The sequence below is a fragment of the Dasypus novemcinctus genome, chromosome 8 (genome assembly GCF_030445035.2).
Source record: "Dasypus novemcinctus isolate mDasNov1 chromosome 8, mDasNov1.1.hap2, whole genome shotgun sequence".
NCBI lineage: Eukaryota > Metazoa > Chordata > Mammalia > Cingulata > Dasypodidae > Dasypus > Dasypus novemcinctus.
Window position 1 is genome coordinate 83,991,274 of NC_080680.1, and position 5,787 is coordinate 83,997,060.

Sequence of the window (5,787 nt, forward strand, 5' to 3'; positions counted from 1 at the left end):
GACCGTAGCCAATGAAAACCCCTGGTCGGAGTTATATTTTAGCCAATGAGAAGTCAGGAGGGCCCCAGGTGCCCCTCTATTTCTATAGATTTCAGCCAATTGTGAACCTGGACTAGGGAGGGTCCCGCCCCCTAACTCAGATCCCACCCAATGACAATTCGGGGGCGGGCCCAGGACAGACATCCTACCGGTACCCTTTCGTGAGGAAAAGTTTCAGAGGCGAATTGATTTCCGGGAGCCGAAACGCGGCAAGGGGTTTCCTCCCACCTCCGGCGCCGCTTTACGTTCTTCCAGTTACCGTAGGGCCGGGCGGGCAGGCCTGGCGCCGTTCGATCCGGAAGTGACGAGCGCGAGGGAATTGTGTATAGAAAAACCCCAAGTGCCGTTCACCTGGGACCTTGATGCAGAATGTGGACGTTCATCTTTCGTTTGTTAGGTAGCTATTAAGCGCCTACTGTGTGCTGGGCACTACTCAGAACCCTGACAGGGAAGAAAAACATTAAGTAAGCAGCTGTGTGAGAGGAGCCGAGGGAATGGCTGGTGCGAAGACCCTGGAGCGAGGAGGAGCAGAGCATCGCTGGTTCTAGAAGTTATAAAAGACAAGAAACTGTAGGGAGCAAAGTGGGGGAAGATGAGGGGTCAGAGGTCGACCTGGGCCAGACATCATAAAAAGGAGGTACCTTACCTATGGGTTGACTTTTTCTGAGTGTCATGGAAGTAGAGCCCTGGAAGGTGTTTATACAGTGAGTTCCACGATCTGATTTAAACAGGGATCTCTGGCTGTTGTGTGGAGAATGGATTGGAAAGGGCAAAAGTGGGCTCGGAGAAACTAGGAGACTGCCTAATCCAGGCGAGAGGATAGTGACATCGCCAAATGAAAAGAAGGGACTGGGTTTGAGGGTATTCGGAGATAAAAGTCGGTAAGAGGAAGAGAAGGATTGGCTTTGGGTATCCCAAGTTTCTGAAATTATATCTGAATCAAAAGATGACCTCTTTGTTCTAGATGGATACAAGACTGGTTACTTGATCGTAAAACCACCAAATACATTTTAAAAAGAAAAAAGTGTAACTTGAATGTGAAATATATTTTACTATATTGTAATTGGAAAACTCAGAGTGCAATTAGGAATCGACAGCTAGAGAAATGACACATTTCAACAGGGAGTTGCATCTGAGGGTTTGGCAGTGCCTGACTTATCTCCTTCAGTAAGATTGTATATTTACATTCTGCCACTACAGAAGACTTCTTTGCAGTGGGGCCAGGATAATTCTCCAAAATTTTCTACACCTCGAGATTAAATGTGCCTTCAAACTTCTATCCTTTTGCTTTATTCTTGTGCTCACCAAGCAATCTTCTGATAATTGTTTAGTTTTCCAGAAAGGTGGATCTGGATAACAGGTGTACTTTATTCCTGCCTGCAATTGTAAATTAATAAGTTGATGTCTTTACATCAGAGCCGTATGGGTTAGGTACATGTGAGTCAGTCCTGATGGTTCTTTAACCTCTAGGTATGGTTGAAAGGTAAAGTATGAGATTCCCAGTGAAATTTGAATTTCATGCAAAGTTTGGGACATACTTTAAAAAAATTTCATTGTTATTCTGAAATTTAAATTTAACTAGATATCTTGTTTTGGTTTTGTTTTGTGTTTGCTAAATCTGACATCCCTAACTCTAGGTATTGAAGAAACTGAATTTCTGAACTACAAAACTGATTCCAAACCATCTGGAAGCATATTGAGCCCCACCACCCTTGCCAATCCCATGGCTTTCTTCCTGAGAGGCCAACATTCCTCTGTTTGCATTGATCTTTTCCCTGTACCATTGGTATTCCAATTCCTACAAGAATTCTAGTTTCCTACACCTTGGAAAGCTTCAACAACCATCATGTCAGTGTCCCACAGGGCTGGGTCTCACTCTTGAGGCTCACACTGGACCCCTCCATGCTCCTGACTTCCACGTAGGTTCCCTTGACTCCAGCCCTAGGCCTCTCCTCAGCTGCCTACTGGACATAGCCACCTGGATGTCCCTCAGGTGCCTCCAACAAGGAACTCTGTCCCCTCCCCTCCAAATCGCCCCCCAGTTGGCCAGCCAGGTCTTTCTCAGTGAGTGGTTGGTCTCCATCCACGTCATGCTCTGGAAAGAAACTGTTCAGGTGCCTCACTTTTCCTCAGTTTCCACATCCAGTTAGTAGACAAGTCCTGTCCATCCTGCTTCCTGCGTGTCTGTCACATGCCCACTCTTCCTGGCTTCCTGGCACCAATTTTGGTCAGACCACCATTATCTCCTCAACTGCTCAACAGCGCCCTCCCTCCCCACTGGAGTCCCTGCCCCTGTAATTGTCTGCTCTACTCTGTCCTCCTTAGGGAAGCAAAAGTGATCTTTCTAGAATGGAATCTCACTCTGTCTCTGCCTCCAGTGACGCCCCTCCCCCCTTTCTCCTACAACCACCTGTCTGATTCCTCACCAGCTGTTAGGTCTCAGCTCAGACTTCACCTTATCTGGGAAGTCCTCTTTGATGGCATAAGACTAGTTTGGTGTCATCCTCTGTGCCTGTGATACCCAAACTCACCCATGATGGAACCTGGAGCACTCTTGTCATTCCTTTCATACTTTCTAGTGGAGGCCTTTCTCCTCCACTGGAGTGGTGACTTCCTGAGGGCACAGACCGTGTCTTTCTCTTCAGGTTTTGGCATGGGTCTGGTACTCAAAAAATACTTACTGAACAAGTGAATGAGGCTGCTTGACTCATCTGAGCTTTCAGTTCTGTCCAGCTCTTAAGTCAGGGCATGGTCATGGGGCTACTGGGTCAAAGTCCATCAGTTCATCAACTAGAGGAGTGTTCCCAAAGAATACAGAGGTTGAAGAGAAGGACCAGCAGTGAGGAAGAAGATAAAGGGCCAACCTTAGGACATCAGACCAAGCTTCTGGAGGACAGAATCCAAGGCAGAGAGGTCAGAAGCAGGGGATAGGGGCAGTGAGGCCAGGCTGGGAGCAGAGAGGCTGAGAAAGCTCAGGAACCTAGTTAAAAGAAGCAGCTGTAGGATTTTCCCCAAAACACCATGGCATTGAGAGCAGGCAATAACAATGCCTAATATTTTTACTTGGAGCTTAGGGGTGCCGTCACCTGGCTTTAGGTCATCCTTTCCCCACCCTCGTCCCCCTGCAGGGTGGGTGGTTTTGTCCCTGTTGAACAGAAGGGCTCAGCCAAGTCAGCAGCCTTTACTACCTTCTGTGGTCTGAATTGGGCTGGCTCCCTCACAGAGCTGCAGAGAGACTGAAGGATGCTTGGGTGCTGGTGATGGGGGTTGGCTGCCCAGGGCAAGGGTGGCGACCCCTGGTGCAATACATGGAAGGGGTGCACCTTCCACTGCCAACCCTTGGGGCTGAGCAACGCTTCCTAGACTTGAATGCCCTTTTTCTGAGAGAAGCTGAGGAACCAGTCCTCTTAAGGTATGACTTGGGTCTTGGGCTGAATCTTGGCCTTAGCCTGGGCTAAGAGTGCTCCAGGCTGCATCATGGGGTGAGTTTAGGTATCCCAGGTGCCAAGAGATTTGACATCACAAAACTTTGAGCCTGCAAGAAGCAGAGGCTCAGCCACACCCTTTGTGTCACCCAGTTCACCCACCAGTCCTCATTTGGGTGCAAGGGCACTGGCTTGCTTGGTTTCAAAATTTATGCATGAGGAGATTATCCAGGGTTACCTGCATGGACCCTAAATGCTGTCACACATATCTTAACCAAGAGGGGCAGAGGGAGATTAGACACAAGAGGACAAGGCAGTGGGATTGCAGAGGCAAAGATGGGAGTGATGCAGCCACAAATCAAGGAATGCCAGCAGCCACCAGGAGCTAGGAGAGGCAAAGAATGGTTTCTGCCCAGAGCCTCCATAGTAAGTGCAGGCCTGACAACATCTTTTTGTTTCCCCATTTAGTTAGTTTTTTTTTTTTTAAGATTTATTTTATTTATTTATTTCTCCCCACCCCCTTGTTGTTTTTCACTTGCTGCATCTGTTTGTCTTCTTTGTTTCTTTAGGAGGCACCGGGACCCAACTGGGGACCTCCTATATGGGAGGGAGGGCCTAATCGCTTGAGTCACCTCCACTCCCTACTTTGTTTTGTTTCTCATTATATTTTTCCTCCCTGCAGCTCTTGTTGCATCATCTGGTTGCATCAGTTCTCTGTCTTCTTTAGGAGGCACCGGAGACCTCTGCTCCCTGCTTTGTTGTGTCTCATTATGTTTTTTCTTTTTGTATCTTTTGTTGTGTCATCTTGCCATGCCTGCCCGTCGCGCCAGTTCACTGTCTTCTTTTGGAGGCACCAGGATCTGAACCAGCTACCTCCCGTGTGTTAGGTGGGAGCCCAGTTACCCAAGCCACATGAACTTCCCCCCACTTTTTTTTATTTTAATTATAGAAGTTGTAGGTTTACAGAAAAATCACGTACAAAGTATAGTGTCCCCATATACCCCCTGTTGTTGGCACTTTGCATTAGTGTGGTACCTTTGTTACAACTTATGTAAGAATATTAAAACTATACTACTAAATTTAGTCCATAATTTACATTAGGTGTATTTTTCCTATATCCACCTCTCATTATTAACACCTGACATTAGTGTGGTACATTTGTTATAACTCATGAAAGAACATTTTTATAGTTGTACTATTAGCTTAGTCCATTGTTTAGAATAGGGTTCACTGTGTTGTTACATTCCTGTTTATCTTTTCATTGTTATTCTACTAACATATATATAACCTAAAATTTCTCCTTTTAACCACATTCACATGTATAATTTAGAGCTGTTAAATACACTCACAATATTATGCTACCATCACCATTCACTTCCAAAACTTTACAATCAACCTGACTATAAATTCTGTACACATTAAGCATCAACTCCCCATTCTCTACAGCCTCTGATACCCTATTTTTCACATTCTAATTCTGTGAGTTTGCTTATTCTAATTATTTCATTTCCATGAGATCATACAATATTCTTTGGTGTCTGACTTATTTCACATAGCATAATGTCCTCAAGGTCCATTCATATGGTTGCATGTATGAGGACTTCATTCCTTTTTATGGCTGAGTAATATTTCATCATATGTTATAATGGTTTGAAGCTGTATTGACCCCAGAATATCATGTTCCTAAAGCAAATCCATTCCTGTGGGTGTAACCCTATTATAAGTAGGACCTTTTGATTAGGTTACTTCAGTTAAGGCAAGGCCCAGGGTGGGTCTTAATCCTCTTACTAGTATCCTTTATAAACAGTATGAATACAGAGAGAAAGAGAGAAAAGCCACAGAAGCAAGACTGAAAGCAGCAAGGACCAGCAGATGCCACCATGTGCCTTGCAATGTGACAGAGGAATCCAGGGTTGCCAGCAGCCAATCTTTGGGAAGAAAGCACCGCCTAATGATGCCTTGATTTGGACGTTTTTCTCAGCCTTGGAATTGTAAGCTTGTAAGCTAATAAATACACATTGTAAAGCCAACCCATTTCTGGCATATTGCTTTCAGCAGCCTAGCAGACTAAAACAGGTATATACTACATTTTGTTTATCCATTCATTCATTGATAGACACTTGGGTTGCTTCCATCTTTTGACAATTGTGAATAATGCTGCTATGAACATTCATGTGCCAATATCTGTTTGAGTCCCTGCTTTTCAGTTTGTATATACTAGGTATATTCCTAGTAGAGGGATTGCGGGGTCACATGGTAATTATATACTTAACTTTCTGACGAACCTACAAACTGTCTTCCACAGTGGCTGTACCATTTTACA

General features: G+C 45.1%; 1 long non-coding RNA gene across 1 annotated transcript; it reads left to right on the forward strand.

The window, feature by feature from the left end:
• The first annotated feature begins 174 nt into the window (after positions 1-174).
• On the forward strand, positions 175-5,494 carry LOC131279484 (uncharacterized). The gene is made up of 2 exons (XR_009186858.1): positions 175-4,351; positions 5,272-5,494. It is a non-coding gene; the product is annotated as an uncharacterized lncRNA (long non-coding RNA).
• Positions 5,495-5,787: the final 293 nt, after the last annotated feature.